At 45.4% G+C, this 22,768-nt stretch overlaps 1 long non-coding RNA gene across 1 annotated transcript in view; it reads left to right on the plus strand.

The window, feature by feature from the left end:
- LOC146780468 (uncharacterized) overlaps positions 1–22,768 on the plus strand; it is a 74,821-nt gene that overhangs the window by 18,809 nt on the left and 33,244 nt on the right. Inside the window, exons 2-3 of the long non-coding RNA XR_014972152.1 lie at positions 4,478–4,594; positions 6,093–6,214. This is a non-coding gene — a long non-coding RNA (uncharacterized LOC146780468). The remainder of the gene's footprint in view (positions 1–4,477; positions 4,595–6,092; positions 6,215–22,768) is intronic.

The raw sequence follows: 22,768 nt of genomic DNA on the forward strand, positions 1-22,768 counted from the left end.
GCTGCTTACATTGCAGGTAAATTATGTTTAAAAATCTTCTGTGATTGTTATGACACAGGTGCTCGGCGCTACTAATCTTACTTGTTTGCAACTTTGCGATCGCTTAGTGTGATTATGTAAGAGTTTCTTTTAGAGAACTTAAGTTAGGTAATGCTAGAGAGACGAGTCCTTCCTTTGTCCTCCTATTGCTAAGAGATAGTAGTGGATTGATACTTAGGTTTAGTTACTTATTAGTATGAGTTAGTAATTTTTTACTGGTCTTCGTGACACACCCTCTGTTACGTCATGTGCTGCTTACCCCAGTCCTTAGTAGAACCTTTTGTAGTTTGTTTAGTGAGTGGTAATAGAGACTTGAGGAACTTCGATTTTCGATTGTGATCGTATCGACCCGCTATTTTGTGCTCCGCCGCCATCTTGTGTTGCCCTCACTCAGGCAGCACGACGATCGAAGTCTTTTTCTGCTTTTTCTGCAGCTTTGTGTCAAAATTAACCTTCTGCCTCTATTTGCAAAGCTGGTGTTAGGTTTGGCCGAGTACACTAATCCCTGTCTGGTTTTTCGAATCCCCGTCTTAACTATCTGTTGGTTAACACTATTCTCCTTTGACTTTATCTTATCGTCTGGCCTTCGCTGTCCTCTGCTAGCATTCTCTCGTTTCACAACTGTCCTCCAATACACACAAACGTAACTCGCCACCTGCAAGTTAGTTGTAGATCTGTTAATGAATTCGTTTGAAGGAGGGGTGACAAGCACAGTTGAAGGAAAGGCTTCTTCGAGTCATCTGATACTTTGTTTTTAAACCTTTCCTATTGGTTCTGTCCTGTTTTCCAACTTTCCTTATTGGCTCTTTCTTATGTATTCTGGGTGTGTATTTGGTTAATGTATATTTTTCATATATGCTATAAAAGGTTGTACGCCACGGAGTGAAGTGGCAGTCTCCTGAGAACCTACCTCGTATACTTCTGGGACAACTGTACGAGCTGCAGCTAATAAATCTGATCTTTTACGCCGACAGAGTGTCCCCGTGTCTCTGTGTAGCTAAGCAGGAGAACCCAGGAGATTAAGGCGTACCCTGCGCCGCCAGGTCCAAAAGGTTCTGGTTCTTCAACTGGCGCCCAACGTGGGGCGGCTTCAGTGGTACCGGTTCTGCCCGAAGGTCGTGAGGAACCCCGCAAGAAAATTCTGGAGGAATCGCGAGCCACATCAAGCGACCCCTGTATGTCGAAAGTGGTCCGAAGGTCTTTTGCAGCACGGTTACTCCTTCCTGACGGCTACTAACGACTGCTGCCCTGACTGCCGCCCTGCCTTGGCCCTTCCTTTGATGATGTATGGTAAGGCGAGACGATAGACGGGCCTCTGTTGGTGTAAGAAGACGTCCTTAGTTAAGTATTTCGTGGGACGCGCCCACAATTTTTGTCCTTTGTTTCTTAGTACTTCTGGTCCTTAGATTCGACTATTGCAATAGCCGAAGCCGAGGGTAAGTGCATTTGTGCTGCGTAAACTGAGTTTTACCCCCTTGAAGTTTGTGAACAGTCAGGTGAAATCACGAGATGCCTGGTCTGACTAAGTTTGGAAAACTTTTTTGCTTAGGTTGTAATAGGGATTCCCGACTTGAGGACTCTTGTCCGATTCCTTCGGTTGGAACTCCCACATATGAGCTCTATTCAAAACATGGTGTTGGCCCCATTGCCTTTAACGAGGCATGGACCCTATACACGAAGAAAGATGGTGTTTTAAAATGGCCAGAAAATGGTAGTTTCGATTCTGATGTGCTAGATAATTTGGAAGCAGTTCTATTCAAAAGAAAAGCCCGGCCGGCAATGTTTGACTCTTTCCGCCTTTGGCGTAAGGAAGCCAAACAGAGAGAAATTAAGCAAGCAAAACGAGATAGGAAAGCACAGGGTATGACAATTATACAGGCTGCCCAACAATTCAAAGATAATGAAATTGATAATGCGATGGAAATTTCAGAAAGACAGCATCGTATGGCGATAAATAAATGTTATCCGGTATTGCCCGTTTCCCCTTCCGATAACAAGAAAGATTTAGAAGAAGATCCCCTAATGTCCCATTTATTGAGGTTGCCTCCGCCCTATGCACAAGGTACTAATGCACCCCAGTTGTTACAGCCTGTTCAACTGCCAGTGGTACTTCCGCCTGTTCCAGCTCTTCCGCATTTGCCACCTCCAGCATTACCGCCTCTGCCAGTTTTGCCTTTAACTTCAACTTCTTTGCCCTCATCTCCCGAGCCAAAACTTCAGATCGTTTCCATGGAACATGTACCCATATACGTTGGAAGTGAGCAGGAATAACTGGATTATTACCTACTGCTGCAACCTCTTCCTTCCATACTGGAGGAACCTCTCTCATGGGATATTTTTTCAATGTCATTCTAATCGACGGATCGGAATCAAGGAAAGCCTGAGAGGACAATAAGGATCTATAAGAAATAAGTGTCCTTACAGCTTTCTCAACCTTAGAACCCACAACAAGTCCTTTATCAAAATCAGCCTGAACATCTAACAGATCTTGTGGGATCGGACTCGAATTCACATCTTCCCATTCTTTAATGAGAGTATCACACATTGCTGTAAAAACATATCTTTGCGTAGGCGCATTCCACTGTGAGAAAGTAGGCATAATGTCAGGTACACTATACTGAGGACCCTTCTTGATCCATTTACGTGCAAGAGAGTCCAACCTTTCTCGTTCTTCAAAATCTGGGAACTGACTGCGAGATTGTCTTCGAGCAAAAGCCGGAGACACATTTAAAGCTTCAAAGAAAGGAGATAGAATACCAGTGACGGTATCCGTAAGACGCTTACGCACAGACGGAGAATTAGACATAAGAATAGGGGACAAGGTATTAGGCGAATTAGTGGAAGGAGAACCGATAATTGCAGGGGGAGCAGAAGGCAAAGGAGATCGAAGATCGGGAGATGAGGGCAAAGAAGTTGAAGTTAAAGGCAAAACTGGCAGAGGCGGTAATGCTGGAGGTGGCAAATGCGGAAGAGCTGGAACAGGCGGAAGTACCACTGGCAGTTGAACAGGCTGTAACAACTGGGGTGCATTAGTACCTTGTGCATAGGGTGGAGGCAAATATTGACGTTTCTTGGAGTAGTTTTAGCCATCATATTCTCTTGTTGCCTTTGTATGCACTGTGGTCCCGCCATCTGCGACCTCTGTGCTGCTATGTGCATTCCTAAACCCAAGTCACAATGAGCAGAGAATATAAGAATGATGCTACAGCAACAGCTCGATGACCTCATGGCCATCGACATTGACTCAGATTAATGTAAGTCTGTGTATCTTGCCTGAGCTCTGGCAAAAGGAGGGTCTGAGGAACTTCGATTTTCGATTGTGATCGTATCGACCCGCCATTTTGTGCTCCGCCGCCATCTTGTGTTGCCCTCACTTAGGCAGCACGACGATCGAAGTCTTTTTCTGCTTTTTCTGCAGCTTTGTGTCAAAATTAACCTTCTGCCTCTATTTGCAAAGCTGGTGTTAGGTTTGGCCGAGTACACTAATCCCTGTCTGGTTTTTCGAATCCACGTCTTAACTATCTGTTGGTTCACACTATTCTCCTTTGACTTTATCTTATCGTCTGGCCTTCGCTGTCCTCTGCTAGCATTCTCTCGTTTCACAACTGTCCTCCAATACACACAAACGTATCTCGCCACCTGCAAGTTAGTTGTAGATCTTTTAATGAATTAGTTTGAAGGAGGGATGACAAACACAGTTGAAGGAAAGGCTTCTTCGAGTCATCTGATACTTTGTTTTTAAACCTTTCCTATTGGTTCTGTCCTGTTTTCCAACTTTCCTTATTGGCTCTTTCTTATGTATTCTGGGTGTGTATTTGGTTAATGTATATTTTTCATATATGCTATAAAAGGTTGTACGCCACGGAGTGAAGTGGCAGTCTCCTGAGAACCTACCTCGTGTACTTCTGGGACAACTGTACGAGCTGCAGCTAATAAATCTGATCTTTTACGCCGACAGAGTGTCCCCGTGTCTCTGTGTAGCTAAGCAGGAGAACCCAGGAGATTAAGGCGTACCCTGCGCCGCCAGGTCCAAAAGGTTCTGATTCTTCAGACTTAGCACTAGCGGAACATCAGCAGCAACCTACCAACAATTTGTCCTCCATTTATGCATTTTTGAGGACTAAAATAACTGGAAATGCAGACTTAGTGGAAAATTGTGCCGCCTGGAAGAGGTGGGCTAGGTCAGGTGGTACTTAGGCTTAGTTGGTATTCTGGAATTAAAATGGAACACTGGATTAGTGTTGGATTAGTGTTGATAAATAATAACTAGTCGGTCCGCAAATCCCCCTATACTACTAGTAGACCAGATTAGATAGCTCAATTTTATTGCAATTGTTGTTTCCATAAATGTTTTTTTGACCGTTTTAATAAATATTTTATTTCTTTCACACCAATCATCAAGGTTTGTCTCTTTCTTTCTGATATCTTTCATGATCAGCATCCAGGAGCCACAAGACTGGGTTGGAGTCGGCGGGAGCAGCTGGCCAAGAACACCAGGCACAGGAGGAACAGGACCAGGACCGCTCCTCTATCGAGGGTTCTGCTGCTGGCCCCAGTAAGTCTTCCTGTTGTAATTAATAATTATTATTCCCTAACTTTTACTGCACCTTATTTTTTCTGAACTATTGTTTCCATTTCCTAATTCTATTTTTTTACCAATTCTTCTTCGATCTAGACTATCTGTTTCAAAATTCTTCTTATCCCTGCCTCTAACTGCCTCTGCTATGAATCTCTGTACTACTACTATTCTGTCTGTAGCTAAGCTTGCCCAGTTGGCCACTCTTTATCTGAAAGGTTTTAAATAAAACTCAGGTTCACCAATAGCTCTAGCCATTGAGTCCAGTCCTTTGGGTTGTCCTCTTCTACTACTTCAAGTCTTCTGAATCTTGAGGCTTTCTTAACCTTGAGGCTTTGACAATTCCCACCAACAAAATGCCCAACCAGATTTCACTATTTTTGATAGGATAGGACATACTACTACTGTTGTAGGGATTCTGCACATACAGAACTTTGCACAAGAAAATACGACATTGGTGATGGGAGGTTAGACCTTCCTCACACCTCAATCAGAGAACCCACACAAATCCCCTGACCAACTAGTTATAGACAGTGTCTCATTACTATTTGCTCTCAGAACCCCCATACCCAATGAGTAGACAACCCAGATTAGAACACTCCCGACCTCTCAGTCACGGAAGCAATGCACATGCACATTGCATACACTTTCGCTCACTCACTCGTGTAAGACCACACCAAATACCACCGAGTCTATGTAAGTTCAAAAGGTTAATTTTCAACTGACAAGCTCTGTACGTTGTTCTATAATGCAGCACCAACAGCAAAATGCATAAGATTAAAACAATAAACATTGTTACAGTTTGTTACACTTAGTTACAACAACTACAAGTAGAAGACAAAAGGCGAAATCATGATAACTGAACAGTGGTGGAAGCACCACCCTCCCCTTGCTAGGAATATTAGTTTATATAAAAGTATAAATGAAGATCTCTCAGCGAATTCTAGGGACCCCTCACCTTAGTAGAACCTAGTACTGGTTACATCAGAAGCCCTGCAAAGCTATGGTTCGTACAAGGGAATCTTCCGTCTGTTATGAGAAAAATGGTGCGCGTTAGTACTATATTGCAAGCATTTCTCAGTCGTGCCAAAAAGTGTTGCATTTTTATGGATAAACAATATGGACTAACACCACAACTCTATACCAAAGTGGCTTGTTTTTCGACCATGTACACAGCACTCATACAGTAGCAGAATGAGCTCATGTGGGCTCAAAGGCATCTTACGCACCAAGCTGCGAGGTAACGTGCGCAAAAATAAAAGACACAAAGGTAAAAGGGTTGCATGGCTCGGGCTAGCTAAGCAAAGACTAGAATGAACCTAGGGACCATATAACACTACTAGTGTCTACTCTACTACCTGATTAGTACTATAGATGTCTGTTGTATATTTATGTATTAACTTTTTTTTCAATCTTGCTAGTGAAAAATAGGGGGAGGTGTATATGGCATCTAAAAAATGTGTTATGTTTCCTCTAGGTGTACTACCGTCCACCAGTGCCGGGGCCAGCGGTGAAGGCAGCACGGCTTCTGAGGGAGGAGAAGAGGCGTCCGTTGCAGGAGGAGCTGCAGGGGGGAGCCAGCAGCAGTGGCAGGCAGTGGTAAGATATATTCCTAATCCTTACATATTGACAATGCATTACACTCACTGCAAGGGTGTACTGTATACTGTTCTGTTGAGACATATTAAGTAAGATGTTGTTGTGAACGGTTGAAGACTAAGCCTGGGCAAAGCACTACGCTTGCGTAGTTTGCGCTACTTTGCACTACGTGAATTGCACGTAGCACAGTGCAAACACGCGTAACGTAGTGCAGCGGTCATTTTTTCTTGCTCGCGGTCCTCAGCGTCAAGTTGGCGACCGCGAGCAAGCAAAATGACATCCTGGCAAGACTTTTTCCTCGTTCACGATCAGCACCATCAAGTTAGCGATTGCGAGCGTGGGAAATAAACCTCCCGGTAAGATTCTCAAAGCGGGGAGGTCAGGTTTCTCATTGCGAGTGGTCGCGTGTGCTCACGACCGCTCACGATGAGAAACTACCAGTCTGCGTTGAGAAAGTTGCCGCTCGAGTAAAAATCTACTTGAGCGGCAGAAAACTACAGCTCGCACTGTGCAAGATGCCGTTTTCCATGATTGCACAGTGCCGGATGCTTGTCTGCACTGTGCAATCATTGAAAACAACATCTTGCACAGTGAGAACAGGGTACTACGCAGTTCGCAAAGTGCTACGCGTAGCTCGCGTAGTGCGAAGTGCACTCTGCATAGCTACGCGTAGCGCTACTTCACGAACTACGCCCAGGGTTATTGAAGACACCCTTTGCTTAGCATTAGTAAAAGCATTAGCGGCAGGAGTGTTGAGTAACCAATGACCTCTTCTATTTGACTTCAACTCAGCTGTGAATGTTTTATGGAGAAGACTAAAAGTCAGATCAGATGACCTTGATGGACGGGTTGAACAAAAAAGGGAAAGAAGGGTGGAAGGAAGAAGGACGGGCGAGAGTTAATATTTATGACTGGCAGAGAAGGATACGTGGGATGCATGCATACATAGGTGGCTGATAGGAATCAGATGCATGGTTGGTTGAATGCCTGAAACTCCCACAAATGTTAGAGGCTGAGGAAGTGGGAGGATAGATACATACCACAAATGTTATGTACTGTGCTTGCTAGTGTTACTGTGCCACTATGTGTAGAATTAATTTGTCTTACTGCAGTGCTTTGCTAAGAGTTTATTTCACAATAGTATTTTTTCTTGATATAGCTACTCCTTCCAAAGGGAAACCTGACAGGAAGGAGTTGGCAGCCAAGGCCCGGCGCCGGAAGCTTGAGGCCATACTAAGGGAATACCAGTGGCTGGTGGTTTTGGCGGAGGAGGAGGAGAAGGAGGCAGCAGCAGCTGCAGCTTACTCCAATGCCCCGGGCTCCAGCCACCCCCCTCCAGCGTTACGGTGCCACCGTCTGGCAGCCGCCTGCCACTACTCATCTTACATCAATGCTGCCCCCTGTGGATGCAATTGCCGTGCGTTGAAGTGCTGCGTCGCTCGGCAAGAGGAGCAAGTCCATGTCCTCCTAGAGAGGCGCGCCCGCTGATAAGACCCAGTTAATTGCCCCTTTTTTATTTCTTCTTTTGGTGGGTGGGAATCGGGTGTTGGGGTTAACTTTCGTTGGACAATTGGTCTTTTTCGTCTCTCCTCCTAGTCTATGCATTCTGCAACTGAACTCAAAGGGGTGTGTGAAATTGAATTAATGAAATAATTCCCATTATTAATTATGCCTCCCCCAAACTTCCTCTCTTACCTGTGCTTGATGTTTAACTTAAGCACAGTGATGGCTGCATGGTGATGATGAATTTATTTCCCAACATGCCATTGGTTGTGGTGGTAGTAGTAGTAGACACTGGCAGTAGCATTTGCAAAAAAAGAAAATGAGACAGTCAGTCACCTGAGAGAGACTGTTGGAGGAGCAGTAGAACGAAGTATAGTACAAAACTTACTGCCAAACAATAATGTGCAAAAATCCAATAAAAAATAATGGTGGTGGGGATAGCCTAGTACATAGAGTTACAAACTCTAGTTGTGTTGAGTCACTCGACTAGGCAGGGACATCTTAAGGATTTTGGGGGCCCTGGGCCAAACATATTTTGGGGGCCCCTGTTGAGAACAGCTTTGAATTTATGCTCCAATTTGAGCCCCTGTTTCCAACGCAGTTTCCGCGTCCTCGGCTGCATTAGCGATCCAGTTTGCATCATAGGCATTAGCCTATATATTCCTGATGCAAACAGACGCGTGCAGCTGACAGCGGTAGGATTTAGTGTTTCCTGCCCTGCTATATTAATACTTTTTAAATTGTATATTGTGGCTGATTTACTCTGTGCTTTTTAACAATTTCTTCTACCTTCTACCTGCACTTTACTTGATTCTGCTTACCTGCACCTCCTTAGCTGCTCCGATTTGCATCTCGCTTTTCCTCCAGTCCTGGTCCACCGTGGCTGATACGCAGATTGTGCGGAGGGCTGGGGCTACTATCGGGCCCCTCACTTCCGCCCACGTAGTTTCCGCTTCCTCAGCTGCGTTAGCTGTCCAGTTTCATCAAAGGCATTAGCCTATATATTCCCGATGCAAAGGGACGCGCGCCTTCTGCGCACCGCTGGTGTGCCAAAGGCAAGGCCCTCTACGCCCGTCAGCATCCCGGAGGCGTTTGGCTATGGCCATGCTGCCCAGTTCCCCTCCGGTGAGTTTCTTCCACTATATTACAATAGGGAAAAACTGCTTAGCCTTAGGCGGCTACCATTATGTCAGTGTACAGCCTCTGACCCGAGCTTGGAGGTAGACTTTCGATGCAATAAGTGCAACTGGTCTCTCCTCCAGCCTAGGAAACTCGCACCCAAGATCCTCCCACGCAACAATAAGTGTAAAAACAATAAGAAAACAGACGACTTAAAGGCCACCCTTTTAAATTGTCGCTCTATGCAAAAGCATGAACCACACATTTATGACCTACTTTTAGACGAACAGCCTGATCTTTTACTTCTCACTGAGACCTGGCTGTCTGAAGCCTCCAACCCTACTATCACCTCGGCCATCCTTACGGGTTATAAAATCTTTAGGAGAGACCGACAAAGTGGGATGGGGGGCGGTGTCACCATAATTTACAATTAACAACTAGACTGCTCTACCATACCAATGGAAAACATAGAGGGTGCAGAGTCCTTAGGCTTCTGCTGTACCTTATCCCCCCATCATAGAATAGCTGTTTTTTCTGCTTTACAGACCTCTCGGTGCAATTGGAAATGTTATTACTACGCTTAATACAGCCACCACCTCCCTGGCCTTAAAATGCAACAACTGCCTTATTCTGGGAGATTTCAATTTGTATATGGACAATGGAAAAGACCCTCAAACAATTTCCTTGTTGGGGACGCTGCAGGCCTGCAACATGTTTCCATCTATTTCTTCGGCCACCCATGAGTAGGGCCATACTCTAGACCATAGCTTTCACAACTTTGACATATAAGAAAGCCTATCTCTTCCCATTACCTGGTCTGACCACCTCCTATTAAAATGTGTCATTCCCAACTCTGCCACAGCCCCTCGGGCTAACACAGTGCAGAGGGTCCCTAATTAAAGGACGTTCCATAAAATATCCACCCGATGTTAGCAGATGCCCTCGGTTGTTCCTCACCGGAGCTGTCTGGCTGCTCCGACTCGGACACCCTCTCAATAGATTCATGGCTCCGTACCAACATTGGTACAGTGGTACCGGTTGTTTCCCGCTCCTCAAAGAGGTCGGCCTCACCAGCTCCATGGTTTAACGATTCCCTCAGATCTAGCAAAAAAAATTGTAGAAAAATGGAACTCAAGAGGCGTAAATTCTATCTACCAGAGGACAGGAAGGTGTATAAAGACACCCTAAAAGCTCATTACATTCTTGTGAAGGCAGCCAAGAAACACTTCTTTCAAACCAAAATAGAAAATGCCCAAAATAAGAGTAAGGAAATCTTTAGCATAGTTAAATCCTTTACCATCCCGAAAGCAGGCACAAAGGAAGGGCCATGTACGGAAGAATGGTCTAAGCAAATAGCTCAATTCGTCCACAAAAAAATCTGCGTGATCCAACAAGCCTTCACTAACATCTCAGAGGAAGGACTGACCGTCTACCTTAGTTCTAATAGCAAATTTCACCTCTTGGATCCTCCATCTTTACTAGCTTTCCCTGAGTTTCAGCTTGAAGAGTCAATGACCCCTCTCCAAAGCATTAAGTCTGGCTCTCCTACCGACCCATGTTCAGCGAATATCCTGAACCTATTAGCTCCCACCATAAACCCCACGGTAGACCAGCTCTTTAATGCTTCCCTCTCCTCAGGCAACATGCCGAAATTGTGGAAGAATGCTAAGATTCTTCCACTGATAAAAAAAGCTAACGCCAAACTGAGGGACCCTGCTAACTACAGGCCAATCTCCCTTCTTCTGGCCCTCCCAAAGTATTAGAGAAGCATGTAAACAAGACACTCCAAAAACACATTGATGATGTGAAGCTCCTTCATGAGTCCCAATCCGGTTTTAGGGCTAACTACAGTACGGAGTCTGCTCTGCTGGAAGTGACTGAATTTCTCAAGGGTAAGCTGGACCAGGGAGGCAAGGCTGTTCTGATACTGCTCGATACATCGGCGGCCTTCGATATGCTCCCGGAGAGACTTGCTAACATCGGTCTGGGGGGGGACCGCCTTTACAATGGATGTCATCCTTCTTGGCAAATAGATCTCAGGACATCTGGCTCCCCCCTTTCTCATCCCCTGTTCTGGCCATCAATGTAGGTGTCCCTCAGGGCTCCATTCTCAGTCCTACCCTTTTTATTATATATCTATCCCCGTGCCTTTCTGGTAGAGGAAGAGAGCGTCAAAAGTGTTTCCTATGCTGATGACACTCCGTTGATTTTTACATGTGAAAAAGGAACCGACTTTGATGGTGCAATGATTAGGTCTTGCCTCACAAAGGTTTTTAACTGGCTTAAGATCAATCACCTGAAGTGCAATCCTGACAAAACTGAAGTTATTTACTTTGGGAATCCAGAAACGCCTGACTGATGCGCTTGGTGGCCAAAAGATCTGCTGCTCCTGCCCGTGGAAAAGGAGAAAGTAAAAACGTAGGAATTGTCATAGACCAGACAGTCTCCATGCGCTCTCCAATCCAAAATCTAACTGGCGCTTGCTTTGGCATACTGCGGATGCTAAAAAAATTCCTGCCACTGTTACCGCATGAGAGTAGAAAGATCGTGGTGCAGGCTCTGGTGACATCAAAGCTTGACGATGTCAACAGCTTGTACCTCGGTCTTCCCAAAGCCCTTATCCAGCGCCTACAAGTAATACAAAATGTGGCGGCCAGAGCCATCCTGAGACCTAAACCCAGATCTAGTATGAACCCTATTCTTAAGTCTCTACACTGGCTCCGCATAAAAGAACGGACAAACTTCAAAGCGATGACCATCTTCTTTAAAGCTTTCCACAGCTTAGGAGCTGGCTACCTAAATAAGCGCGTTAATCACTGCACAACATCTGGACCCCTAAGATCTTCCAATGCCTACCTGGTCATCGTGCCTAAAATATGCCGTGCCCGCACTGGAGGCAGATCCCTTTGCTTTCTAGGCGCAACATTGTGGAATAGACTCCCTGAGTCTCTGAGACTAACCACAGACCTACTCTCTTTCAGGAAGAACTTAAAAACCTGACTTTTTAATAACTGATGGGTCTTTTACGCACGTTTTCCTCCCGCTGTCATGTGCCAGGACACTCTAGTCTGAGTGGCTGCGCGCTTTATTAAATACATTATTTCATTTAATTTCATTAGGTCCCTGACAGTGCAAAGGAACACTCGTCCAAATTCTAAGGGCCTTATTTATGAGGCCTTGTTTCACTTTTATGCCGCCGGTGCGTCACTTTTTGTGATGCACCGGCAGCGAAAAAAAATTGCCATGTTGCACCCTATTTACAAAGTGACGCATCTAGGCAGATGCGTCACTTTGTAAACCCCTGCACCACATTATACCTGTGCCAGGTATAATGTATGCAGGGTGGGTGTTCCCCCGCAAAAAGCCTCATAGAACTGGTGCATTGAAATCTATGAGAACTCAGTGCACCACTTCTAGGACGCCATTGCGTCAATATCTTACACCTGCCTCACAGCAGGTGTAAGATTGATGCATTCACTTTCACGTGGGGCTTGCCCCATGTGAAAGGACACATTGCTGGAGTTGCGTCTATTTTCAGACACACCTCAGCAATGCATCACTTTTGCGCCTACAGATACGCCAGAAATACTGATGTATCTGTAACTCCTTGCGACATGATGCGTCATACTGTAAATATGACGCATCCGTCATGTCGCAAGGAGGGTGCACTAAGAAGTGACGCATCCCTGTTTTCACACAGCGATGCATCACTTCTCATAAATAAGGCCCTAAATGTATTTACATCTAATATTCAGGGATAGTTATGTGTGTTTTCAATATTGTAACACAGAAGCACCTCACCAATATTACTGCAAATAATCTCTGTGACGCCCTACCATTTCTTATATGTTAGGCCTTGTTTTGATCTAAAAGAAACTTTTTTTCTGTATATTGCATGAAACATAAACACAACATTTCCCAGCAAAATGGTTGTACTAGACTCTCACACATCAGGCACATAAAACATAAATTGAAGGAAAACAGTATTTAAAACAATCAATTTCAGAAATAATCAAGGTCATTAGGGCAAAACTCGGGAGAAGAGCTGACTCTGTCAGGGGGCCCCCTGAAAAGCTGGGGCCCTGGGCCAGAGCCCACTTTGCCCATGCATTACAACGTCTCTGCTTTTCCACGGGCAGGAGCAGCAGATCTTTTGGCCACCAAGCGCTCCAGTCAGGCGTTTCTGGATTCCCAAAGTAAATAACTTCAGTTTTGTCAGGATTGCACTTCAGGTGATTGATCTTAAGCCAGTTAAAAACCTTTGTGAAGCAAGACCTAATCATTGCACCATCAAAGTCGGTTCCTTTTTCACATGTAAAAATCAGCGGAGTGTCATCAGCATAGGAAACACTTTTGACGCTCTCTTCCTCTACCAGAAAGGCACGGGGATAGATATATAATAAAAAGGGTAGGACTGAGAATGGAGCCCTGAGGGACATCTACATTGATGGCCGGAACAGGGGATGAGAAAGGGGGGAGCCAGATGTTCTGAGATCTATTTGCCAAGAAGGATGACATCCATTGTAAAGGCGGTCCCCCCCCAGACCGATGTTAGCAAGTCTCTCTGGGAGCATATCGAAGGCCGCCGATGTATCGAGCAGTATCAGAACAGCCTTGCCTCCCTGGTCCAGCTTACCCTTGAGAAATTCAGTCACTTCCAGCAGAGCAGACTCCGTACTGTAGTTAGCCCTAAAACCGGATTGGGACTCATGAAGGAGCTTCCCATCATCAATGTGTTTTTGGAGTGTCTTGTTTACATGCTTCTCTAATACTTTGGGAGGGCCAGAAGAAGGGAGATTGGCCTGTAGTTAGCAGGGTCCCTCAGTTTGGCGTTAGCTTTTTTTATCAGTGGAAGAATCTTAGCATTCTTCCACAATTTCGGCATGTTGCCTGAGGAGAGGGAAGCATTAAAGAGCTGGTCTACCGTGGGGTTTATGGTGGGAGCTAATAGGTTCGGGATATTCGCTGAACATGGGTCGGTAGGAGAGCCAGACTTAATGCTTTGGAGAGGGGTCATTGACTCTTCAAGCTGAAACTCAGGGAAAGCTAGTAAAGATGGAGGATCCAAGAGGTGAAATTTGCTATTAGAACTAAGGTAGACGGTCAGTCCTTCCTCTGAGATGTTAGTGAAGGCTTGTTGGATCACGAAGATTTTTTTGTGGAAGAATTGAGCTATTTGCTTAGACCATTCTTCCGTACATGGCCCTTCCTTTGTGCCTGCTTTCGGGATGGTAAAGGATTTAACTATGCTAAAGATTTCCTTACTCTTATTTTGGGCATTTTCTATTTTGGTTTGAAAGAAGTTTTTCTTGGCTGCCTTCACAAGAATGTAATGAGCTTTTAAGGTGTCTTTATACACCTTCCTGTCCTCTGGTAGATAGAATTTACGCCTCTTGAGTTCCATTTTTCTACAATTTATTTTGCTAGATCTGAGGGAATCGTTAAACCATGGAGCTGGTGAGGCCGACCTCTTTGAGGAGCGGGAAACAACTGGTAGCACTGTACCAATGTTGGTACGGAGCCATGAATCTATTGAGAGGGTGTCCGAGTCGGAGCAGCCAGACAGCTCCGGTGAGGAACAACCGAGGGCATCTGCTAACATCGGGTGGATATTTTATGGAACGTCCTTTAATTAGGGACCCTCTGCACTGTGTTAGCCCGAGGGGCTGTGGCAGAGTTGGGAATGACACATTTTAATAGGAGGTGGTCAGACCAGGTAATGGGAAGAGATAGGCTTTCTTATATGTCAAAGTTGTGAAAGCTATGGTCTAGAGTATGGCCCTACTCATGGGTGGCCGAAGAAATAGATGGAAACATGTTGCAGGCCTGCAGCGTCCCCAACAAGGAAATTGTTTGAGGGTCTTTTCCATTGTCCATATACAAATTGAAATCTCCCAGAATAAGGCAGTTGTTGCATTTTAAGGCCAGGGAGGTGGTGGCTGTATTAAGCGTAGTAATAACATTTCCAATTGCACCGAGAGGTCTGTAAAGCAGAAAAAACAGCTATTCTATGATGGGGGGATAAGGTACAGCAGAAGCCTAAGGACTCTGCACCCTCTATGTTTTCCATTGGTATGGTAGAGCAGTCTAGTTGTTAATTGTAAATTATGGTGACACCGCCCCCCATCCCACTTTGTCGGTCTCTCTTAAAGATTTTATAACCCGTAAGGATGGCCGAGGTGATAGTAGGGTTGGAGGCTTCAGACAGCCAGGTCTCAGTGAGAAGTAAAAGATCAGGCTGTTCGTCTAAAAGTAGGTCATAAATGTGTGGTTCATGCTTTTGCATAGAGCGACAATTTAAAAGGGTGGCCTTTAAGTCGTCTGTTTTCTTATTGTTTTTACACTTATTGTTGCGTGGGAGGATCTTGGGTGCGAGTTTCCTAGGCTGGAGGAGAGACCAGTTGCACTTATTGCATCGAAAGTCTACCTCCAAGCTCGGGTCAGAGGCTGTACACTGACATAATGGTAGCCGCCTAAGGCTAAGCAGTTTTTCCCTATTGTAATATAGTGGAAGAAACTCACCGGAGGGGAACTGGGCAGCATGGCCATAGCCAAACGCCTCCGGGATGCTGACGGGCGTAGAGGGCCTTGCCTTTGGCACACCAGCGGTGCGCAGAAGGCGCGCGTCCCTTTGCATCGGGAATATATAGGCTAATGCCTTTGATGAAACTGGACAGCTAACGCAGCTGAGGAAGCGGAAACTACGTGGGCGGAAGTGAGGGGCCCGATAGTAGCCCCAGCCCTCCGCACAATCTGCGTATCAGCCACGGTGGACCAGGACTGGAGGAAAAGCGAGATGCAAATCGGAGCAGCTAAGGAGGTGCAGGTAAGCAGAATCAAGTAAAGTGCAGGTAGAAGGTAGAAGAAATTGTTAAAAAGCACAGAGTAATTCAGCCACAATATACAATTTAAAAAGTATTAATATAACAGGGCAGGAAACACTAAATCCTACCGCTGTCAGCTGCACGGGTCTGTTTGCATCAGGAATATATAGGCTAATGCCTATGATGCAAACTGGATCGCTAATGCAGCCGAGGACGCGGAAACTGCGTGGGAAACAGGGGCTCAAATTGGAGCATAAATTCAAAGCTGTTCTCAACAGGGGCCCCCAAAATATGTTTGGCCCAGGGCCCCCAAAATCCTTAAGATGTCCCTGTGGAAAAGGAGAAAGTAAAAACGTAGGAATTGTCATAGACCAGACAGTCTCCATGCGCTCTCCAATCCAAAATCTAACTGGCGCTTGCTTTGGCATACTGCGGATGCTAAAAAAATTCCTGCCACTGTTACCGCATGAGAGTAGAAAGATCGTGGTGCAGGCTCTGGTGACATCAAAGCTTGACGATGTCAACAGCTTGTACCTCGGTCTTCCCAAAGCCCTTATCCAGCGCCTACAAGTAATACAAAATGTGGCGGCCAGAGCCATCCTGAGACCTAAACCCAGATCTAGTATGAACCCTATTCTTAAGTCTCTACACTGGCTCCGCATAAAAGAACGGACAAACTTCAAAGCGATGACCATCTTCTTTAAAGCTTTCCACAGCTTAGGAGCTGGCTACCTAAATAAGCGCGTTAATCACTGCACAACATCTGGACCCCTAAGATCTTCCAATGCCTACCTGGTCATCGTGCCTAAAATATGCCGTGCCCGCACTGGAGGCAGATCCCTTTGCTTTCTAGGCGCAACATTGTGGAATAGACTCCCTGAGTCTCTGAGACTAACCACAGACCTACTCTCTTTCAGGAAGAACTTAAAAACCTGACTTTTTAATAACTGATGGGTCTTTTACGCACGTTTTCCTCCCGCTGTCATGTGCCAGGACACTCTAGTCTGAGTGGCTGCGCGCTTTATTAAATACATTATTTCATTTAATTTCATTAGGTCCCTGACAGTGCAAAGGAACACTCGTCCAAATTCTAAGGGCCTTATTTATGAGGCCTTGTTTCACTTTTATGCCGCCGGTGCGTCACTTTTTGTGAGGCACCGGCAGCGAAAAAAAATTGCCATGTTGCGCCCTATTTACAAAGTGACGCATCTAGGCAGATGCGTCACTTTGTAAACCCCTGCACCACATTATACCTGTGCCAGGTATAATGTATGCAGGGTGGGTGTTCCCCCGCAAAAAGCCTCATAGAACTGGTGCATTGAAATCTATGAGAACTCAGTGCACCACTTCTAGGACGCCATTGCGTCAATATCTTACACCTGCCTCACGGCAGGTGTAAGATTGATGCATTCACTTTCACGTGGGGCTTGCCCCATGTGAAAGGACACATTGCTGGAGTTGCGTCTATTTTCAGACACACCTCAGCAATGCATCACTTTTGCGCCTACAGATACGCCAGAAATACTGATGCATCTGTAACTCCTTGCGACATGATGCGTCATACTGTAAATATGACGCATCCGTCATGTCGCAAGGAGGGTGCACTAAGAAGTGACGCATCCCTGTTTTCACACAGCGATGCATCACTTCTCATAAATAAGGCCCTAAATGTATTTACATCTAATATTCAGGGATAGTTATGTGTGTTTTCAATATTGTAACACAGAAGCACCTCACCAATATTACTGCAAATAATCTCTGTGACGCCCTACCATTTCTTATATGTTAGGCCTTGTTTTGATCTAAAAGAAACTTTTTTTCTGTATATTGCATGAAACATAAACACAACATTTCCCAGCAAAATGGTTGTACTAGACTCTCACACATCAGGCACATAAAACATAAATTGAAGGAAAACAGTATTTAAAACAATCAATTTCAGGCATAATCAAGGTCATTAGGGCAAAACTCGGGAGAAGAGCTGACTCTGTCAGGGGGCCCCCTGAAAAGCTGGGGCCCTGGGCCAGAGCCCACTTTGCCCATGCATTAAAACGTCTCTGCTTTTCCACAGGCAGGAGCAGCAGATCTTTTGGCCACCAAGCGCTCCAGTCAGGCGTTTCTGGATTCCCAAAGTAAATAACTTCAGTTTTGTCAGGATTGCACTTCAGGTGATTGATCTTAAGCCAGTTAAAAACCTTTGTGAAGCAAGACCTAATCATTGCACCATCAAAGTTGGTTCCTTTTTCACATGTAAAAATCAGCGGAGTGTCATCAGCATAGGAAACACTTTTGACGCTCTCTTCCTCTACCAGAAAGGCACGGGGATAGATATATAATAAAAAGGGTAGGACTGAGAATGGAGCCCTGAGGGACACCTACATTGATGGCCGGAACAGGGGATGAGAAAGGGGGGAGCCAGATGTTCTGAGATCTATTTGCCAAGAAGGATGACATCCATTGTAAAGGCGGTCCCCCCCCAGACCGATGTTAGCAAGTCTCTCTGGGAGCATATCGAAGGCCGCCGATGTATCGAGCAGTATCAGAACAGCCTTGCCTCCCTGGTCCAGCTTACCCTTGAGAAATTCAGTCACTTCCAGCAGAGCAGACTCCGTACTGTAGTTAGCCCTAAAACCGGATTGGGACTCATGAAGGAGCTTCCCATCATCAATGTGTTTTTGGAGTGTCTTGTTTACATGCTTCTCTAATACTTTGGGAGGGCCAGAAGAAGGGAGATTGGCCTGTAGTTAGCGGGGTCCCTCAGTTTGGCGTTAGCTTTTTTTATCAGTGGAAGAATCTTAGCATTCTTCCACAATTTCGGCATGTTGCCTGAGGAGAGGGAAGCATTAAAGAGCTGGTCTACCGTGGGGTTTATGGTGGGAGCTAATAGGTTCGGGATATTCGCTGAACATGGGTCGGTAGGAGAGCCAGACTTAATGCTTTGGAGAGGGGTCATTGACTCTTCAAGCTGAAACTCAGGGAAAGCTAGTAAAGATGGAGGATCCAAGAGGTGAAATTTGCTATTAGAACTAAGGTAGACGGTCAGTCCTTCCTCTGAGATGTTAATGAAGGCTTGTTGGATCACGAAGATTTTTTTGTGGAAGAATTGAGCTATTTGCTTAGACCATTCTTCCGTACATGGCCCTTCCTTTGTGCCTGCTTTCGGGATGGTAAAGGATTTAACTATGCTAAAGATTTCCTTACTCTTATTTTGGGCATTTTCTATTTTGGTTTGAAAGAAGTTTTTCTTGGCTGCCTTCACAAGAATGTAATGAGCTTTTAAGGTGTCTTTATACACCTTCCTGTCCTCTGGTAGATAGAATTTACGCCTCTTGAGTTCCATTTTTCTACAATTTATTTTGCTAGATCTGAGGGAATCGTTAAACCATGGAGCTGGTGAGGCCGACCTCTTTGAGGAGCGGGAAACAACTGGTAGCACTGTACCAATGTTGGTACGGAGCCATGAATCTATTGAGAGGGTGTCCGAGTCGGAGCAGCCAGACAGCTCCGGTGAGGAACAACCGAGGGCATCTGCTAACATCGGGTGGATATTTTATGGAACGTCCTTTAATTAGGGACCCTCTGCACTGTGTTAGCCCGAGGGGCTGTGGCAGAGTTGGGAATGACACATTTTAATAGGAGGTGGTCAGACCAGGTAATGGGAAGAGATAGGCTTTCTTATATGTCAAAGTTGTGAAAGCTATGGTCTAGAGTATGGCCCTACTCATGGGTGGCCGAAGAAATAGATGGAAACATGTTGCAGGCCTGCAGCGTCCCCAACAAGGAAATTGTTTGAGGGTCTTTTCCATTGTCCATATACAAATTGAAATCTCCCAGAATAAGGCAGTTGTTGCATTTTAAGGCCAGGGAGGTGGTGGCTGTATTAAGCGTAGTAATAACATTTCCAATTGCACCGAGAGGTCTGTAAAGCAGAAAAAACAGCTATTCTATGATGGGGGGATAAGGTACAGCAGAAGCCTAAGGACTCTGCACCCTCTATGTTTTCCATTGGTATGGTAGAGCAGTCTAGTTGTTAATTGTAAATTATGGTGACACCGCCCCCCATCCCACTTTGTCGGTCTCTCTTAAAGATTTTATAACCCGTAAGGATGGCCGAGGTGATAGTAGGGTTGGAGGCTTCAGACAGCCAGGTCTCAGTGAGAAGTAAAAGATCAGGCTGTTCGTCTAAAAGTAGGTCATAAATGTGTGGTTCATGCTTTTGCATAGAGCGACAATTTAAAAGGGTGGCCTTTAAGTCGTCTGTTTTCTTATTGTTTTTACACTTATTGTTGCGTGGGAGGATCTTGGGTGCGAGTTTCCTAGGCTGGAGGAGAGACCAGTTGCACTTATTGCATCGAAAGTCTACCTCCAAGCTCGGGTCAGAGGCTGTACACTGACATAATGGTAGCCGCCTAAGGCTAAGCAGTTTTTCCCTATTGTAATATAGTGGAAGAAACTCACCGGAGGGGAACTGGGCAGCATGGCCATAGCCAAACGCCTCCGGGATGCTGACGGGCGTAGAGGGCCTTGCCTTTGGCACACCAGCGGTGCGCAGAAGGCGCGCGTCCCTTTGCATCGGGAATATATAGGCTAATGCCTTTGATGAAACTGGACAGCTAACGCAGCTGAGGAAGCGGAAACTACGTGGGCGGAAGTGAGGGGCCCGATAGTAGCCCCAGCCCTCCGCACAATCTGCGTATCAGCCACGGTGGACCAGGACTGGAGGAAAAGCGAGATGCAAATCGGAGCAGCTAAGGAGGTGCAGGTAAGCAGAATCAAGTAAAGTGCAGGTAGAAGGTAGAAGAAATTGTTAAAAAGCACAGAGTAATTCAGCCACAATATACAATTTAAAAAGTATTAATATAACAGGGCAGGAAACACTAAGGGCCATATGTAGGTAGGCTGTGTTTTGCGATTCTCTAATTGCAATTTTTAGGGAATCGCAATTAGAGAATAGCAAAATGCAATGTAGGTAGGATTAGCAATTTTGTTTGCGAATCCCACCTATTCCTTATTTGCGATTCTCTAATTGAGAATCGCAAATAAGGAATACCTTGCCATTCATTCCTATGGGCTAAAAGGCCCATAGGAATGAATAGGAAGACATTTTCAATTTGCGATTCTCAATTAGAGAATCGCAAATTGAGAATGCAATTTCAAGGGTGCAAGGGTGTCAACATGACACCCTTTTGCACCCCTGTAATGAGCATGGGTGCACATGTGGCGCACATACATGCCCTAAGGGCATGTATGTGTGCCACATGGCACTTTGAATAATGCAAAAAACTGCATTATTGAAAGAAATCGCAAATTACCATCAACCTGAAGTTGGTGGTAATTTGCGATTCCTTAAGCCAAAATAGCACAACTTGGGTGCTTTCTACATTGCATTTAAGGAATCGCTATTTGGGATTCCTTAAATGCATTTGCAAAATAAGGAATCGCAAATTTTGCGATTCCTTATTTTGCATGCAGATTTTCCTTCCTACATCCCACTTAGCAAAATTGCGATCGCAAACGCCGAAATTCGGCGAATTTCGGCGTTTGCGATCGCAATTTTGCTTTCTACATATGGCCCTAAATCCTACCGCTGTCAGCTGCACGGGTCTGTTTGCATCAGGAATATATAGGCTAATGCCTATGATGCAAACTGGATCGCTAATGCAGCCGAGGACGCGGAAACTGCGTGGGAAACAGGGGCTCAAATTGGAGCATAAATTCAAAGCTGTTCTCAACAGGGGCCCCCAAAATATGTTTGGCCCAGGGCCCCCAAAATCCTTAAGATGTCCCTGTGGAAAAGGAGAAAGTAAAAACGTAGGAATTGTGATAGACCAGACAGTCTCCATGCGCTCTCCAATCCAAAATCTAACTGGCGCTTGCTTTGGCATACTGCGGATGCTCAAAAAATTCCTGCCACTGTTACCGCATGAGAGTAGAAAGATCGTGGTGCAGGCTCTGGTGACATCAAAGCTTGACGATGTCAACAGCTTGTACCTCGGTCTTCCCAAAGCCCTTATCCAGCGCCTACAAGTAATACAAAATGTGGCGGCCAGAGCCATCCTGAGACCTAAACCCAGATCTAGTATGAACCCTATTCTTAAGTCTCTACACTGGCTCCGCATAAAAGAACGGACAAACTTCAAAGCGATGACCATCTTCTTTAAAGCTTTCCACAGCTTAGGAGCTGGCTACCTAAATAAGCGCGTTAATCACTGCACAACATCTGGACCCCTAAGATCTTCCAATGCCTACCTGGTCATCGTGCCTAAAATATGCCGTGCCCGCACTGGAGGCAGATCCCTTTGCTTTCTAGGCGCAACATTGTGGAATAGACTCCCTGAGTCTCTGAGACTAACCACAGACCTACTCTCTTTCAGGAAGAACTTAAAAACCTGACTTTTTAATAACTGATGGGTCTTTTACGCACGTTTTCCTCCCGCTGTCATGTGCCAGGACACTCTAGTCTGAGTGGCTGCGCGCTTTATTAAATACATTATTTCATTTAATTTCATTAGGTCCCTGACAGTGCAAAGGAACACTCGTCCAAATTCTAAGGGCCTTATTTATGAGGCCTTGTTTCACTTTTATGCCGCCGGTGCGTCACTTTTTGTGACGCACCGGCAGCGAAAAAAAATTGCCATGTTGCGCCCTATTTACAAAGTGACGCATCTAGGCAGATGCGTCACTTTGTAAACCCCTGCACCACATTATACCTGTGCCAGGTATAATGTATGCAGGGTGGGTGTTCCCCCGCAAAAAGCCTCATAGAACTGGTGCATTGAAATCTATGAGAACTCAGTGCACCACTTCTAGGACGCCATTGCGTCAATATCTTACACCTGCCTCACGGCAGGTGTAAGATTGATGCATTCACTTTCACGTGGGGCTTGCCCCATGTGAAAGGACACATTGCTGGAGTTGCGTCTATTTTCAGACACACCTCAGCAATGCATCACTTTTGCGCCTACAGATACGCCAGAAATACTGATGCATCTGTAACTCCTTGCGACATGATGCGTCATACTGTAAATATGACGCATCCGTCATGTCGCAAGGAGGGTGCACTAAGAAGTGACGCATCCCTGTTTTCACACAGCGATGCATCACTTCT

Source organism: Triturus cristatus, chromosome 12, assembly GCF_964204655.1.
Source record: "Triturus cristatus chromosome 12, aTriCri1.1, whole genome shotgun sequence".
Classification (NCBI taxonomy): Eukaryota; Metazoa; Chordata; class Amphibia; order Caudata; family Salamandridae; genus Triturus; species Triturus cristatus.